Consider the following 19,772-nt stretch of genomic DNA (forward strand, 5'->3'; position numbering starts at 1 on the left):
AATAAATAGTATCATGGGTAATTTATTTAATAATGTACACTCTTAAAATCTATGAAAGGAAACTCCATGGATTCCTAGTGGAGTCACAGTGGACATGAGGTTAGTAACCACAGCATTAAATGGGCCTTAGACCTGTCGAGCAAAAGCACCTACTGATTTAAAATGTCTAATGCCTGTTGATCCACTAATTCTATCAATATGTGTAAATAATTGGTGTAAAATACAGTTTGTCATCTTTTCATGATCATCAGATATGACCCATTTGGACATTCAGAAACTTTGTAGTGAACATGGAAACACCGTCATCTTCTACAACATTGATTCACCAGTAAAACCCATGGAGTTTGACATATAACAGTGGATGTTGTATTCAGGTATTGACATATTTGACTGAAAAAGTAACTTTTTCTTCAGTTTTCTCTGTTTTTGATGTAATAACCCTCAACTTTAATCTGAGCTTTTATGAACATCTACGTGATCAGTGAATTAAACACAGGAAAATATCTTATTATACAGCTAAAATACAAAAAACAGAGGACACTATTAGAAATGAATGGTGATAAGTCACCTAAATAGGTTGGATATAGAGAAAATGTAATTTGAGAACTCATAAAAGTAGCGCTGGGTCTTTATGGGTTAAATACTGGTTCTGATATCAGGGCTCCTGTAGGATTACAGTCTGCCAGGGGAGATCCCACATGTCAGATGTGTCCCTGTCATTCCAGTGGGACATCACCTTGCACAGGCAGTGCACTTGAAAGGTCCTGACCTCCTCAGATGGATTCGTAGACCCCTGTTGTAATACCACAGACCTCCAAAGCATCCTGGTCTCCCTGGTTTGCCAGAACTTGCATGGGTTCTGACATCAGAGGTTTGTAAGTAGATTATGACACATTCGTGTGCTTTTATCTTCCACTGTATGACACCAGTTCTGTTTCTGCAAAGCAGCAGGAGATCTTCATACTGAGACTTGTGAGAAATAAACACAGGAAACAACAGACTGTAATAGTCTAACTAAAATTTGGATGGCTTCTTTTACTGCTCCACCAAAAATCACACTGGTTTCACACTAATTCTCACTTCTTATGTAATTAATAGAAAAATTGTTCAGTTTTAGAACATCTTAGCTGTTACTTCTCTGGCACTTTGTTATGCATGTATTTAAGGAATTTTTTTCTCACATTTTTGCGCTTAAAGAGTGAATGAGAGCTATTTTAGGAGGTTTGTGTTACTTCTCCATGAGTGTTTGATTTATAACATTGAATCACTCAGTCTAATCTATTAGAGATAAAAGCTTCATTTTTCTGTTAAACAGTTATGAGAACTGTTAAGTACATAGGACTGAGAAGGAGGTAAGGTATTTGTTGACAACAAAAGTCACTTAAGTAAGGTGTTAACAGGCAATAAGACAAGTTGGGAGGTCAAGTAGAGGAATGAAGAGTAATAGTTACTAGAGGATGTTCTTTGAGCAACTGCGGTAGCGAAAGAAATATACATAATTATAAACAGTTCTAGAAATACAAGTGAGAAAACAACAACAATATTTTGATCATTCAATAAGGTATATACATTCTAGATCCATTACATGTAAAGTACTTTTTAATTTGGATAATGACAGCAAGCAGTTCCAAATAACAAAAATAGTATCTCTGTTTTTTTCTTTTCCCCCCCTTTATTAGTGATAGTTAACATGACATTGTGGACAGAAAAACAACAACAACATATACAAGTAAACAAAAGGAAAATCAAACAAATAAACAAACCAAAAACAACAACAATTACAGAGTAATGATAAACAACAACAATGACAACATATTACAATGAAAAAGATAATAAATGTAAAGAACAACTAAACAATATAGATTTATTAGGGGTGATGGGGAAAAGGGGAAGAGGGGAGTGTGAATGAAAGTGAGGGGGGTGAGGGGGGAAAATAATAATTATTGTAATATTTATTTATTTATTTCGAGCATGCAAATAAACAAAATAAAACAAAACGAAGCAAATTAAGGCAAAAACAAAATAACATTTAAACAAACAGAATCTATCTTCAAGCACATACAAGTCAGAATTTTGCATGGTCAAAAAGGAGTAGGAAGAAGTATAAACTTATTTAATCCTACGCCTCAGTGCTTTTACACCTTTATCACTAACTTAATACAAAAATCAAACAATACAATTTTCCTAATTTTAGCATCAAACCACAAGAAATACATAATGCGGTACCTGAATTATACACAACAAAATGTTCATGGCAGTACAGTCATACAAACAGACTCAACAATTTTCTTCAATAATTACAGCAGATTTATCAATACAACATTATCCATAAACAAACAGGCCTCGTAGTCATTATTAAACACTGTACCTCTCAAGAATCAATTCTTTATCTCTTTTTTTAAACTGAATTATGTTAGATATTTGTTTTATCTCCACACACAATTTGTTCCACAGTTTTACTCCACAGATGGCGATACAGAAACTTTTTAACCCTTTCATGCATAGTGGTCACTACAGTGGACAGCTATTCTATAGCTGTTCTCTTGTATATTCATGGATTTTGTTGTTCTTTTCATGTTTTTTTTTTCTTTTTTCTTTAACATATCTTTATTAAAGTTTTAAGACACTACATATCTTTTCTGACATGAATTGGTAACATTATGTAGATCTCTCCTGATCATAAATTCCCAGAATCAAAAGCCTTCCCCATAGTTTTCATACAATTTATCAGTAAATACATGTTTCTGTGCGTCAAAAATTAAACATGTGGTGTCCAGCTGAGTGGACATTTTTGCAACTTAATGAAAAATAGGTTCATAAGAATTTTTTTTTTCATTGTTTTTTTTGTTTTTTTTTTTATGTATTTTTTAATTTTTTTCAATTATTTTTATTTTATTTATTTATTTGTATTTATTCTTCAGAAGAAAATTTTCAGTCGCATAGTTTTTTTTCATGCCTAAAGAGGAATAAAAACACTCAGGAAAAAATTTTGATTAAGGTTCTCATAATTTGTGCATGAAAGGGTTAACATAGTGCGTACTTTACGAATCTTTAAATTTAATTTTCCCTGTAAATCATAGCCTCCCTCTCTTTCACAAAACATTTCTTGAATATTGCCCGGTTGTAAGTTATTCTTTGCTTTATACATTATTTGAATAGTTTTGAACTCCACAAGGTCAATGAGTTTTAAAGTTTTAGATTGTAAAAATAGTGGATTTGTGTGTTCACGAAAACCAGCATTGTGAACAATTCTTACTGCTCTTTTTTTGCAGTAGAAAAAGTCTTTGTAATGAACTTGTATATGTATTTCCCCATACCTCCAAACAGTAACTTAACCCTTTCATGCACAGTGGTCACTCCAGTAGACAGTTCTTCTCCAGCTGTTCTCTTGTATATTCATGGGTTTTGTTGTTTTAGTTCCATATCAGCCAACACAGTGGACACTTACGCACCATCCCAAACACTGACATTCAGACCATTACTGTAACTTTGTTATTCTTGATAAACCTGATCTGCACTAACATTTTTAAGTGTAAATCAATTGTTATTTGTTAGACAAGAAGTTTTTTTTGTATATTATCTCCATGAAGTGAGTAATTACTGGCATTACAATATGTTAAAATGTGAGAAGACATCAGATTAGCAGCATTAAAAATGTTTTTATTTCATTGTTTTCATATCACTTTCTGATATTGGGTTTTAAACATATGTTTCTTTACTTCAGAAATTAAATGCAAGGATAGTTTTGTAACTCCACAGGGAAAAAAAAAAAACTTGATCGCATTGTTTTTTCATGCCTAAGGAGGAATAAAAACACTGAAGAAAAAAATCTTGACTAAGGTTCTCACAATTCATGCATGAAAGGGTTAAATAAGGTAAGATCAATGAATTATACAGAATCTGAAGTGATTTTTCATCTAATATCCCCTTTGCTCTGGCCAGGACTGAGATGCTTCTGGATAGTTTGTTTTGTACATATTTTTATGTGAGGTTTCCAGCAAATTTTATCATCACTCCAAGAAACTTGTTTTGATTCACTCTTTCTATATCTACACCCTCTATTTGTACCATTTGTTTTACATTTACCAAAAATCCTCATTTTTGTTTTACACCGATTTATTGACAACTTATTTTTGTCAAACCATAACTTGGTTTTATTTAGCTCTAAAGTGGGTAATTCCAAAAGTTGCTGTAAACCCTCACTGGTTCCTAGAATATTTGTGTCATCAGCAAATAATATAAATTTCATTTGTTCAGACACGTTACATATATCATCAATGTGCATTAGAAACAGTTTAGGTTGGCAGCATAATGATGATAATGATAATAATAACAACACAAACATATAATAATAATAATAATAATAATAATAATAATAATAATAATAATAATAATAATAATAATAATAATACAAAAAGAGCATCTCAAAATCTTAGAGCATGTCATTTCAAGTTTGAGGACATCTCTGGTTATACAGTATCAATACATGAATGACTACAGTTTTGAGGAGGCTGTCAACCAAAGCTGTTTCAAGAACGTCAGAGCTTCACTAAGAATAGACTACAGCTGAAATGAGTTCATCAGAGTCCCGACTCAGAAAGGCCTGGGAATGGGTTACCTGTGGCAACCTGTTACCTGAGCTAAACAGAATAGGAAGTGGGCCACCGCTCAGAGGTCCAAAGTCTTCTATTCAGAATAAAAGAAACGTGTATTTCAATTTTAAATCCAGGTCCAAGAGTCTGGAGGAAAAGTGGAGGAACACAGAATCCAAGCTGCTTCAAGTCCAGTGTGAAATGTTCACAGTCAGTGCAGATTTGGGGAGGACATGTCATCTGTTAGTGCTGGTCCACTGTGATTTACTCATTTCAAGGTCAACACAGCCACCTAGATGAAGCTTTTAGAGCATGTCCTTCTTCTGTCTGCTGTTAATCATTATACAGATGACAATTTCCATTTCCAGGTTTCCCGCGGGGTCTTAAAAATTCTTAAAAGTAGCCATAACTTGAAAAAGATTGCGTGAAGATCCCCCAACACTTCTGGACTGGACAACTATTGTGAATGAAATTTATGACACAGACAGACTGACTTTCTCAATAAGACTCACTGCTGAGAAATGTAAAAAAAATACTGGGAAAAATGGAATGTGAATGTTAATCAAAGAAATCGTTGAACCTTATCCTAATTGGTCCTGAACCTGTCTTTATTTTATTTGTCTGGAGATTTTACCTGAATGCTCTAATTCAGTGGTTCCCAATCTTTTTTGTCTCCTGGCCCCATTTTAACATCACAAATTTCTGCCGACCCCAGACATTCAAAACAGAGCCTTTTTTTTTTTTTTTGATAAAATTAATTTGTTTTTGATCATATAAGAGTTTGCTATACTAGTTGCAAATAAACTTTAATTTTAGATGACATTTAGTCTATATAATGTATATTATTATGGACAGAGGCAGAAAAGCCAGGTGTAGATTACTGCACAAAGGGAGAATTGGATTTTCCTTGGTCAGGATAGGTACAGTCAGTCCAGCTTGGATTTACAAGGCTGACAATTAATACTGAACAAACAATAACTCAAACTACGAATAATGAAAGCATCTGAAACTGACCACAATGAGCATTTGAAAGATAAACAGAACCACAGTGCTTCAGTTTCAGCTTCACAGTTTGTCTGCTGTGGATTGGGATTCTCTCTCTCAATTCATCATATATTTTTTATTCATTACTTTTAAAAATTTTTTTTATCAATTACTAGAAATTTCAGGCGACTCCATTTAAATTCCAGGATCCCCCACGTGGGGTCCCGACCCCAAGGTTGAAAAACACTGCTCTAATTGTTGTGGTCTGTCTTTTGTTTTGTTTTCTTTGTTTACTTTGTCTGTCTTAAAATATGGAGATAAAAATAAAGCATAAAAAAAATTCTTAAAAGTCTTGAATTTACAAATCTGCATTTAATATCTTAAAGAAGTCTTTGGAAGGTATTACATTACAGTAGGTCTTTAGTTATGTTGCCATAAATGTGTTTAAATGTGTCTGGGAAATGTCCAAACTGCAAAGAAAGTAATGTTATTCTACTCAGTTCCACCTGGTCCAACCTGACAATGTGTTTTGAAATTAGGAACCAAAAATTGGTAACTTTGCAGCTAGCGGTGAGAAATAACTTGGAACAGTGAGAATCATGGCATTGGAGTAAATAAATACATTTTCCTAAATTTTAGGAGTCATGAATTTTTGCCAATATGGCCATAAAATAATACTGTTCTAAGTAGTTTTAAAAAGGTCTTAAAGTCTTAAATTTACCTTGTAGAAACCTGGACCCTGATTTCCAACTGTACATGAGAAAGTGACTTTTTCTAGCAAAATGTATCAATAACTGAACATAAAATCAAGCATCTCCATTCACTGTCATTGATCCAACTCCATGGGTTTTACTGGTGAATCAATGTTGTAGAAGATGGCGGTGTTTCTACGGTAACTACAGAGCCTCTGAATGTCCAAATGGGTCATATCTGATGACCATGAAAAGATGACAAACTGTATTTTACACCAATTATTTATATGTATTGATAGGATTAGTGGATCAACAGGTATTAAACAGTTTAGATCAGTAGATGGTTTTGGTCACCAGTGACTGTTTGGGTCTTTATGGGTTAATCAACAAGTAACCAGTCCATGAATCATCAGTCTGAGGTGTTGTAGAGTCTGATGGCAGTGGGCTTGAAGTATCCTCTAGAACTCTCAGTCCTGCATCTTAATGTGGTTTGTCACCCACTGCAGCTGCTTCTCAGGTTGGTGAGAATGGGATACAGAGGATGATCTGGACAGGCAAGATAGTCCAGAAAGTTTCACTCTTTGAATTGAATTATATACATTATGGAAATAATTTAACTCTTCCACACTTCCTTTTTTTTTTTTTTTTTAAATACAAGTACATTTCAAACGAGGTACAAGGAGATGCATACATATATACTATAAGTTCCCAAAAGGGGAAACGGAAGATGAGTGAATAAATAAATATGCACATAACATACGTACCAAACAAAACCAGACAAAACGCAGTCACAACAGGAGAAAAACAAACAAACAAAAAACCCACACACGAAGGATGTCATATGCTCTTTTTTTTTGTTTGTTTGTTTGTTTTTTACCTATTTAGGATGCATCCATTATGGATCCATTATTCATTCACTCTCTAGTGGTGGTAAACTAAATTTGTATCCACGCCAAACGGTCCCTCCAACCACCACCAAACATTCATAGGCATTCATACACCAGTGTGAGTGACACTGGAGGCAAGGAGGGTGAAATGTCTTGCCCAAGGACACAACAGCACATGACTAGGATAGAGCGGGATTCCAACCGCCAACCCTTCAGTTATTGGATGAACCGCTTTACCTTCTGAGCCATTGCTGCCCCATAGTAAATAGTATATAGACCAGTGTTTTTCAACCTTGGGATCGCCTGGAATTCAAATGGGGTCACCTGAAATTTCTAGTAATTGATAATAAATAAATAAATAAATAAAAAGACCAGAACTTACAAATAAAAAATATATGGTGAGTTGAGAGAGGCAATCACAATCCATAAAAGCCATGACAAACTCTGAAGCTGAAACTGAAGCACTGTGGTACTGTTTATCTTTCAAATGTTCATTGTGGTCGGTTTCAGATGCTGCACATCTTTCATAGTTCATAGTTTGAGTTATTGTTTGTTCAGTATTAATTGTCAGCCGTGTAAATCCAAGCTGGACTAACTATACATATCCTGAGCAAGGAAAATCAAATTCTCACTTTGTGCAGTAATCTACACCTGGCTTTTCTGCCTCCGTCCATAATAATATACATTATATAACCCAGGGGGGCCTAATCCTGGTCCCCGAGATCTACTATCCTGCTTGTTTTAGATGTTTCCCTCTTCCAGCACACCTGACGGTTATTATCAGGCTTCTGCAGAGTATGATGATAGCCTTATTGTTTGAACCAGGTGTGTTGGAATCGGGATGCATCTAAAACATGCAGGATAGTAGCTCTCGAGGACCAGGATTGGGCACCCCTGATATAGCCTAAATGTCATCTAAAATTAACGTTTATTTGCAACATAGTGTAATGAACTATTACATGATGAAAAACAAATTAATTTTAGAAAAAAAAAAAAAAGTCTCCGTTTTGAATGTCTGGGGTCACCAGAAATTTGTGATGTTAAAATGGGGTCATGAGCCAAAAAAGGTTGGAAATCACTGCTGTAGACCCACCGGGCCATATACATTCACTTGTTCTTCTTGATCTTCAGTAAATGCGTTGAACTGTGCTGACCCTAACGGCTGTTGATCACAAAAGTGATGCCAGCTCATTTGCGAGTCTAGTCTGGTGTGACACTGGCAGCGCACCTCACCCCTCGGTGCACAGGCCTGCCAGCAGAGAGCAGATCCGAGGTTCTATCTGCCACACATTAACAGCTCTGCACACTATCAGGTACCCCATCAGCTGACAGATGGGTAACACTAAGACCTACGCTTCATATTGCTGTCTGTCTGGCCAAACTATTCCCAAACTCCGCCATGGAGATTTCACCTCTTTAGATCTTTCTCCAACTTGCTCTGCCCACTTTGAGCTCGAATTGGAGTTTCTGTTTTTCGCCATCTGCATCACAAATTGTTGTGTAGCCAGTATATGTTTTGGCAAATCATAACAAAAAAAGCATGGATGATTACAATGATGGCTCTGTTGTGTTTCACTCTCTCTATTTAGAGTAAGCCAACAAATACAAATGTAGTGTTTGATTGTGCTTTAACATTTTTAGAAGGTGTCCTTGCTCATTTCAGTTCAGTTTATTCACAAGCAAATGCAAATACAACAGTGCAAAATGCAAAGCAGACTTGTTATGCAAAGCTCAGACACTAACCAAATTTCACTTACTTACTGATTTGATAACACATCTAGAGTTCTCAGAATGCCCACATTACACAACCCTAAAAGTGAATGAAAACAAAAATTAACCCATAAAGACCCAAACCTCTACTGTTAACCAAAACCATCTACTGATCTAAAATGTCCAATACCCATTAATCCTATCAATCCATGTAAATAATTGGTGTAAAATATAGTTTGTCATCTTTTCATGATCATCAGATATGACCCATTTCAGAGGCTCTGTAGTGAACATGGAAACACCGTCATCTTCTACAATATTAATTCACCAGTAAAACCCATGGAGTTAATTTCCTGCCTCATGGCTTTCTTGAGTTTTTTTAGATGCCTTGCAGCCACATATAATGAATATAAAAATGTATATTCTAAACAAATTTAAAAAAAACAAAACAAAAACAAACAAACAAACAAACAAAAGAAACATTAGAAATTGCCTGCACTTTGGGGTATTCAAGCTTAAACAAAGTTAACATAATCATTCCTGCCTTTAGCAACATCAGTTTCATTCCACATCTCTACACACTCATATGTTTACATTTACATTTTTTGTGCTGTTTTATAATATGCTTTTTCCTACAGATATAAATTAGTCATTATATTTTTTTTAATCTGATGGAAAGATTTAATATGTTTTCTTTTTAATAGCCTGTTCAACTAGATGGCCCATAGTGTTAAATATCGGATTTAGTTTGTAAGTGTTTTTCCTGTCTTCACACCATTCTGCCATACTGTATACGATTACCTCTGCCATCCTACCTAATCCACCGTGCCCTCCTGTAAGTATTCAGTCCTGGCATCCCCTCGTCCCTCCATTCTCAGACAATAAACACCATATCTCTTCAACTGTCTGCTGGCCCCTTTGCCCTGCACTATGAGAATGGAGTACAGCAATGAACAGATAATACCTGCTCCCATAATCAAGCTCCTTATCATAAAACAGGCATAAAGCTGTCTGTCCTGTTTTCTATGGTCAACAAGTTAATTTGTTGTCTAACAGGTGTTTATTGACAGGAGAGCAACAGCAGAGGGAGGAGGAAGAGGAGAAGGAGGAGGAGGAGGGGGAGGGAGCAATGTGAACAGACTGGCTCTGTCTTTGCACTTCATGGTGGTCCATCTGCCATGATGGTCTGACAGACTTCATGGATATCTGTCTGTGCTGCTCCAAAGTCATTTCTATATCTGTATGTTTACACTGCTCATCAGCTGATCACTGTGTCTGCTGTTTGTCTGCTCTCTCATTACTATTTTTCCCTGTCAACTTGGTTCTGGTTAAATAGTTAATTTAGTAAAACTTACTAATACCACACTGAAAATACACCATTAAATATCAAAGCGCTATATTCCAAACTTTACTTCTATACAAGTGTGTAAGCCAGTGTTTTTCAACCTTGGGGTCAGAACCCCACGTGGGATTGCTTGGAATTCAACTGGGGTTGCCTGAAATTTCTAGTCATTGATAAAAAATATAAACTTACTAGTAAAAATATATGGTAAGTTGAGAGAGACAATCATAATACTTAAAAGACATGACAAACTGTGAGGCTGAAACTGACACACTGTGGTACTGTTTATCTTTCAAATGTTCATTGTGGTCAGTTTCAGATGCTGCAGCTCTTTCATAATTCATAGTTTGACTTATTGTTTGTTCAGTATTAATTTGCAGCCTTGTAAATACAAGTTAAATAATAATAATATAATTCTAACTTTGTGCAGTAATCTACACCTGGCTTTTCTGCCTCCGTCCATAATAATATACATTATATAGACTAAATGTCATCTAAAATTAACCTTTATTTGCAACATAGTATAGTAAACTATTACATGATCAAAAACAAATTAATTTTAGCAAAAAAAAAAAAAAAAAAAAAGTCTCTGTTTTGAATGTCTGAGGGTCACCAGTAATTTGTGATGTTAAAACAGGGTCAGGAGCCAAAAAAGGTTGGAAACCACTGCTGTAAGCATTATCATCAACATTAAGTATGAAGTGTCAGTGTTTTTTCCATCATATGTGACATGTAGTGGATTCATTTTATTTCTTCATGAGTATGTTGCATTTACAACTACTTTATTTAGTACTAGTTGGTTTAATCTTCACCTTATTCAAGAAGATCATCATATGTTTGTGATAGGACCCACATATCTGTAAAAAGTCACCTTTCAGACACAGCCATGTTTTCATCTTTGTGACACTTGTGCTAATAAATTTTCTTCAGGGACTTGTTCTGAGACGCAGTTTTTGAGAACTCACTAAATTCATTAATCATTTCATCACCATTATCAAATTAACAAACTAGAAAAGCACTCGGAGAGAGCAGACATCCATCAAGGCAGATCAACACCCCCCCCCCCCGCCCCCCCAATCACCATCAAAATGTGACCATTTGTTCCTTGTGCCAGCATCAACATTTCCTGAAAATTTCATCCAAATCCATATTTAACTTTTTGAGTTATCTTGCTAAAAAAACAGACACACAAACAAATCCCCCCACCCCCCATCACCATTAAAACACTTGTTCCTTGTGCCAGTATCAACATTTCCTGAAAATTTTATCCAAATCCGCCCATAACTTTTTGAGTTATCTTGCTAACGGACAAACAAACAAACAGACAGACAGACAGACAGACAAACCCAGATGAAAACATAACCTCCGCCGTTCCTTGGCGGAGGTAATAAGCAGTACACTACTATACAATTACCAAAATGTTTTCAACAATGTCAGTTAATAAATACAGTACATACCCCAATGAGCTGTTTGCTGTGGTAGCCCATTTCAGTGTTTCAGTGAATGCATCATTAATTGACAAGTAGATTTGGCGGTTGCACAGCATTAGCATATAGCAGCTAACTGTTTAGAGAAAGTGCAGAGCTACTAATAATGGCCTTTCAAGATGCTGGAGATTTTAGAGTGAACCACCTAGCAAGTTTTCACCACAATATCCTGTAAGTATCTTGTATTTAGCTTCAGCCTTTTGTCCTTTCGTTATTATTATTTATACTTAAGTAGCTAGCTCCAAACCTTGCTGGTAATTAGCTCAAGCTAGCCAGCTGTGCAAGCTAAAATGCTAGCCATAGCTAATACAGTTACAGAATGTAATAGGCTACAGGAGTTCTACTTCCACTGAACTGTGTGTGTGCTCGACCTTTTCCAGTTCGCTGCATTGTTATTTTGATTTTGATTGTGGAAGATGGCATAAGATTGCAATATACCAGGACAGTGGTGTGATGCAAAAAATAAGAGGGCAGACTTCTTTTTTTTCCAACATATACCTCCATAAATATCTGCTGTAACAAAATGAATTATCAGTAAACAATGACTTCTGAGAACCGTGTTGTTCTTGTTGATTTGGCATTATAATGTGAGGCCTTCAAGTGGGTTGTTTTACATTTGTCAAGTAAGTTATTGATCAGAAAATAGGAGCGAAACAGAGTTGTAACATTTTTAGGATTGACCACTTGACTTAAAGTGTACACAAAGGTGAACCCACACCAGTGTATTAGTAGATTTTTAACTAATATTCAATGAGTCAGGCCCACTTGAGGGAAATTAAGCAACATAAAGGGAGACCAAGTTGATATAGATTTCAAATAAATAATTTATTAATTAAAGCACAAGTACAGATTAAAACAGAAATAGATTAAAATACAAATACAGACACATCCACTGGAAAGCTATGGAAGCTTATAGTACTGTTGTACCTCGACGATTTGGTTCAAAGGGGGTATACAACAATGGAGTGCAGCCTCTTTCATGCATTGATATGCCAACTGCCTCTCTTTAACTCAAAATCTGCTCATTTTGAAACTTTGTCAATCAAAATATTAGCAGCTACTCAAAACTTGTGTCTCCAGAAAATCTCCACAACAGCACAACCAACCGGAAATAGTCGAGCGTACCCACCAAAGTTAACTGAAAGTTCCATTGTGCTCATAGTCTAGTGTTCGGAAGTAGTTTGCTTCATCTACTCAAGTGCTGTAATTTTACATTTGAGGTAATTTACATTACAGTATTTATTATAAATTTTACTCTGTTACATAAGACAGTGTTTCTAGTTTCTAGTTACTTATTAACTTTAAGTCATACTCTTAGCGTTATATGATGTTATACTATATTATAAGCCTATGCAGTGTAAAAAAAAAAAAAAAAAAAAAAATCTAAAATAGGATCCACATTCATGAACTAGCATTACATTATAAAATATCCTTCATTGTATTCACTGGTGATAAAAAAAAAACAAAAAAACAAAAAAAACAAAACCTCTTTGGAAGGATTCTGTACAAAGAGTGTTTTTACTAAATATTATGTATCAACCATAGTGTTTTCTGATGTAATAAAAGTATTTGCCATACTGGTACTGGTACTTTTACTAAATGAGAACTTATTCCACCACTGTAATTATGATATTTTGTGTGATAACAGATACAAACTCAATTATGGTTAGATAAAGTTAATGAAGAACATTAGCATTAGACCTCCAGAGGCCTTGTCAGAGTAATGTTTATTTAGCTGACACCCCTCTGGCTGACAGGCTGACACATTAACTGCAGAGTGCCTGCTGCTGAGCCGCTGGAGCCCTGCAGGAGGCCCAGGCTTAGACAATGTGGAACCATATGTCACCAGCTGACCCTGACCCTGATTTCACTGCATGACCTAAGGTGTCTGAGATAGGTAAGGTGTTATATACTTGAGATTGACTGTGTTGTATTAATAGCATGTTGTCTGATTTGCACAGTGTTTAAACACTATGTAATGCTTGTTTTACTAAGTGGTACATCTTTAAAATTTTGTTTATTACTTTTTAGTGGCAATGCATGCATTATATAGATTTTACACTTTTCAAGCAATGGATGATTCAGAGTTTTAATAGGATTTCTGTCTACACGAACTCAAGGTGACACAATTCACGAGGAATTTGCTATATTAAATCTGTTAATAAAGAAAAGATATATAAAAAATATATATATCAAAAAATAATTCAAAATCACTTAACACCTCATTGGTATGCAATGAGTGGAGAAACCTATTCACAATGAATATATTACAACAAGCAAACATTATTGAGTTCTTGTTGAGCAAGAAAAAGCTATGAAAAAGTGAAAATATGATTAATCTAATTTATGTATATGTTGCCTATCTTTACATGACCTTAATCTTATTAATCCATATGCATTTAGTGAAATCATTTCTTATAGTGTTTCTGACTGTAAACAGGATGTGAGACTTTGATTAAGTTACAAAACCAAATGGGTATGTTAGAAATGTTAGAGCTTCCAGTATTGGTACTAACATTGAGTTACAACTGAGAATGTATTTTGACTGAGGTTCAGGGAAGTGAAGAACGGCAAGCTTAAAAATAGCAACTATAGCAAAATACCAAAAGACTGAAGGATTTAATGAAATCTAGTGGTGAAATGGCAGATTACAGTGAACCAAATACCCCCGCCTCATCCATCTCTTTCTGAACATATAAGAGAGCATACCGTTTCTGCCACAACAGGAAATGCCTTCCCTATACCTAATGTTTGATCTGTCCATTTTGGGCTACTGTAAAAACATGATAGGATTGCATGATGACCTACATGGCTCAATTTTGTTCTAATGAGCTCATTCTGTGATTAAGAAAACGCAATGAATGGTTTTTCACACAAAATCATTTTAGAGCCTTTTGATTGATAATTGGTTCAAATAAGATGTTTTGGCCTGACATTAACGTTCCTTTCTGCTCTGATAACTGATAAGATGACTGAACTGTCACCACTTTTCTTTTACCATTACTTTTGGCATTTTCAAATATGTGTAAATTTAGAAATTATAATTTCCTGTAACTACCAAAATGCATTTAAGAGTTAAGATTTAGAATCTGTTAACTTTGAGCAAAAATTTTTTGTGGTAAGTCTTGGGTTAGGGACTTTATTAACATAAAATTGGATATAGATCTCTTAATCATCTTTCATGTCGTTCATGTCTATAAACCTTGGAGTGTTAATAAACTTGCTCCTACTTAAAGCTGTATAAAACATGCCCTTTTTTGTTTTTCTCCAGTGACATGATTGGACATTTCTGTGCGTTGTGTGTCAGCTGTGTGTCACTGGGTAAATTTAGTTCAACAATAAAAAAATGCAACTGCTGCCCCTTTGTGAACAATGGAATTTACAGGCTGCTGTCGGCAATCGCTAGTGCCCCAATTCTTTTTTAAGCTTGTTTTATGAGGTCATATGTTCTCCAGATCCTCGGCCAAATGCTGATGGCTGGTCATAACTTCTCTGAAGTCTGGGTTAGCCACAAGGGCATGAATGTTTACTCTGCAAATGGCAGTTGGCAAGGTCTTTATTTGTGCTTATTCTAGAGTTCAGATCTCTGAATGTGGGCTGTGGTCTTCATGTGCACGTGTATTTGAGGGCCGGACAGATCTGTAAGTCTACCACTAACTTATTTTTCTGATTAATTAGGGTTTTTGCACCGCTGATATGTGAGTAGAGCTAAAGGGTCGTCCCTCTCTAAAACCTGCAGTGACATCTGAGTTGACAAGTAATCAAAATAAAAAAAAAAACATTACGATTATTTATCAGCATAAAGAATGATCAGCTAATGAATTTACCATTCAACCCAAAATGCCTTTATTTATAAGTGTATACATCGATTGCTAACTTGTAGTGTTCATTGCAAGCTTGTAGTGTTCATTGCTTTTGCGGTGTGTCCACACCACAAAAGCGGCTTGATGAAATGGATACCCTCTTGTCATGCAAGGGCCATAACCACATTTGACCTTCTCTTTGTGTGTATGTAGCGTGACACATGTGTTCATGAATGACTCTCTGAGCTTCGGATTGTCACATACTGTAGCCTGCTCAGTTCTCAACATAGAGGTCCAGTATAATGAGGCTAAAGGTAGAATATTAGAGTGGTTTAATTAACACACTAAGCCTGCTTAATGGCTTCACACATGTCAGCTTAAATCCTCTACAAAATAAACATTCCCTTCTCCATGGGAATGTTGAGCTCCAGATAGGCATTCTCAGCTGCATTAGGAGCATTTTCTGGAAAACATATTGTTTGAAAATGGAGCTGCTTCTCACTTCAGTGTTCAAAATGGATTTTTATGGTTGTCTTTGTTTCACTGAATGATTATGTCACAAAATATAATACTGATACTGTTAAGCAGACATTATGGTGCCACCACATAACTCATCCACAGAGATTAGTACAAAGGACAGACCATCTCCCTGTGCTTTTTCCCCTGTGAGGTTGAACACTTTGCACATACCGCTTAATGTCCTTATAATCACTACATGTATGGTAAGATATACTGTGCTGCTTTCAAATCCTCACATGCTAATGTGAACACACATTTTAACCCAAACACAGGACAGGGTATATGTGGAAATATATCACAAATTTGTTATTTTGCTTTTAAAATATTGTACTAAAGTATATTCAGGAATCAAGTAAGGCCAAATCTAGTTATTGTGGTAAAACACTGTTCTAGCATAGATGTGTCAGCTGTAGTTGCTGCTTGAATGTACACATGAATGAAGAAGAACATAGCCCAAAGCTACATCTCTACATACAAGTATTTAATACAAAATATATGGCCTATGTTCTCCTCATTTGCATTTACACTAGTACAAAGTCAAATGTGAATGAAATTTAACGAAAAATAAAAATATTGTTATTCTACTTTTGCTTATGTCATTAGTAAGCTGAGTATTAGAAATACAATATCCAAGTTACAAGTTAACTCAGCTTAAAGTGAGCTTGATTGGCCAAGAGAACCACATAGAACCAGATCCTGTTTAATTTTTTTCAGGATCAGATTTTTTTGTTGTTGTAAATTTGTGTTTTAGCAATGTGACTTAACATAGCATAGCATAGTGTGTAAGTTTTGCTTCTCCAAATAAAAAAAGGGTTTTAATGTTTTAGTAGCAATTGACTGAAACAGCTAAAACCAGTCTATCAGATATTAAATACTCATTTAATCGTTCGTTTCCAGTGTAGCCCTTTGGTAAACACTTTAGCTACTAAGAGCTACCATGATCTGTTCCTTGTAAGACGTCTCACCCATTTTTATCATTAGGCTTTTTGACTACAATGTAAATACAAGGGATTATTTAAGAGAGAAATCTCAGCTCCTTCCAATTTTGCCCCATGGGATGTTATTTCAGAAAAAAATTGTATTGTAATAAATGGCGAGAGACAGGTGATTTTGTGATCCCATTTGTCTGCCATTGTTTACACATGGTGTTTCTTCATTTAAAAGACAGGAAGTTGCAGTTTGTGGCAGAGATAGTAAAGTACATTACTTGTCATATGTGATACACATAACCAACACCAAAACAGCTGCTGCCTCTGCACAGTTTGCTTCAATATTTGAGGGCAAAGTGAAAAAGCATTACAAGAGGTGAAAATCACAAGTCCAGTGATGTTCAAGCTATGACAATATTTTCACTGACTCAAATTGTGGAGAGACAGTTGCATGATATCACCCACACAATGTTTGGGTGTTTAGTCTTTATATTTATATATTTTTACACTGTGATGTTTTACGGAATTTCTTAACTTGTAAAATTATCATTTAAATTGACAAACATCATATGTGTAAATTATGGCATAATATGAAGAGGATCAAAAAATTACTTGTCTCTTTCCTTTTACTACACTACTTTTTTTTTTCGGAAATAAAGTCTCATTGGGTGCAACACAGTGGAGCAGGACTTTGGTGCTCTATAAGATCGACCACAACTTCCATAAACAGAGCCGAAGATAGAAAGTATGTTTGCATTGACATTCACTGTTTAATGTTTAATGCTCAGATGCATGGGTGTCACTGTGAATTTTAAAGATGGATTAGCAACAGGACTACGGTATGTATTGCTATATTGAATTGAAAAAAAACTTGGAAGTCACAGTTGTAGATGTTACGGTTGTATTGCTGATGTTGATTTTGATGGCTTTACAAGAGGAGTTCAATGGACAAACTGTTTAATTGTAGTCCACCTCTGTTACTGCCATGCTTCACACTGAGTCATCTGGACTTGCACCATTATAGAAACCACTTCATGCTACAGTGGTATCTGCTTTCTCGCGGGGCCAAAAATAAATGGAGGGATTGTTGTGTAGAGTTGTCACATGAATATGTGCATGTGCTTGCACACACGCACATATGTAGCTAGAGTTTTCTACTGCTTGACAGCAAAGAATCTTTCACATATTATCTTACATGTAAGTTCGCCATTTGTCAGTAAAAGAAATGATGTGAAGATAGAGCATGGTTGACTGGGAAATGGCCTTGTGTTGTACAGTTTGAAGATAGTTTGGTTGGTGGAGGATGGCTGTTTTGACAATTAGCAATGTTCTAGTAGCATATACACACACACACACACACACACACACACACACACACACACATATATATATGTATATATATATATATGTATATATATATACACACACACACACACACACATATATATATACATATATATACATATATATATATATATATATATATATATATATATATATATATATTTTTTTTTTTTTTTTTTTTTTTTTTTTTTTTTTTTGTAATTTTTTTGTAATTTTTTTTTAGGGATGCATATTATATTAGGGATATATATTAGGAATGATTGGTCTGATACTGAGTGTGTGTAAAATACTCATACTCGTACATACTTATTATATAGATAATATGAAAGTCTGAATATATGGATTGAAAGTCTGAATATATTGAATGAAGTTGAGATGTGACGTTTGTGAACGAGTCGAGTCTTTTGAATGGCTCTTTTAAGTGAATGATGGGGGAACGATTCACAGTGATGAGCCATTCATTTGCATGCTGTTCTTAAATTCAAATTGCCCATGCTGTCTTCATGTGTCACCTGTGTGCCAGTTGAGTCTGGGTTGTCCACGCTGCCTTCATTTGAATGACTAATGATATCTCCAAGTTTGAGTTGTCCACAGCACACCCTATTCACTTGAGTGCAGCTATATGCGCAGCTAACTTACGGGAAAAGTTATCAGTAGCTGTGTTTCCATTACCTTCAGAAATGTAAAATTCACGCAATAGAAAACTGGTAATGGAAACACCGAAATATCACGAAAACTGTCAAAGATCACAAAAGAGTTTTTATGCTCTCATTAGGTGTTTTTTGAAATGTATCGATATAGAGGTATAGTGCAAAAGTGTAATGGAAACTCCTTTTGCACATTTTCACACATCTGTGTATGGTGGTTTTGCTCAGACCAAACATCTCACCTATGACCCTGGTCTCAGAACAGGTGCTAATTTGTATCGGGCAATAGACACTTCCTTTTGTGTCGGAACTGCTTTCTGAGGGCATGACAAGTCTGGTACCATGAGAGGTTCAATAACATCACACAAGTCATTAAGCATAGCTGGGGTCATTCGGAAATTCTGGATCCACAATTCGTTGGTGAATTCCTGATGTACAGTTCTCTCCCAGAAATCCATTCTGCATGGCCACTGCCGTAAATAAAGACTTTTCCTGGTATGATTATGCATTCCCCTCTTTTGTTTCAGACAGTCACTGCAATAGCAATAGATGAACTGACACTGCAGTGCCAACACCGTGGAGGTTTTGCATGAAACTACGAGAATTTCGACATGTCGCAAGATGGGACTTTACTACTGTAGAATCATACATCAGAAGTCAAACACTCTTCAGTGGAAACACCTACAAGTTGCAAACGTACTTTGTCAAAATTGTAGAAATATCGCTTTTATTTTGTGGAAAACTGTAATGGAAGCGCTGCCTGAGTCTGACTGACTGGACTGAAGCCACATTTACTACTGTATCAGGGAAGAGGAGATAGGGAGGGGAAAAAATGG

The sequence above is a fragment of the Sphaeramia orbicularis genome, chromosome 1 (genome assembly GCF_902148855.1).
Source record: "Sphaeramia orbicularis chromosome 1, fSphaOr1.1, whole genome shotgun sequence".
NCBI lineage: Eukaryota > Metazoa > Chordata > Actinopteri > Kurtiformes > Apogonidae > Sphaeramia > Sphaeramia orbicularis.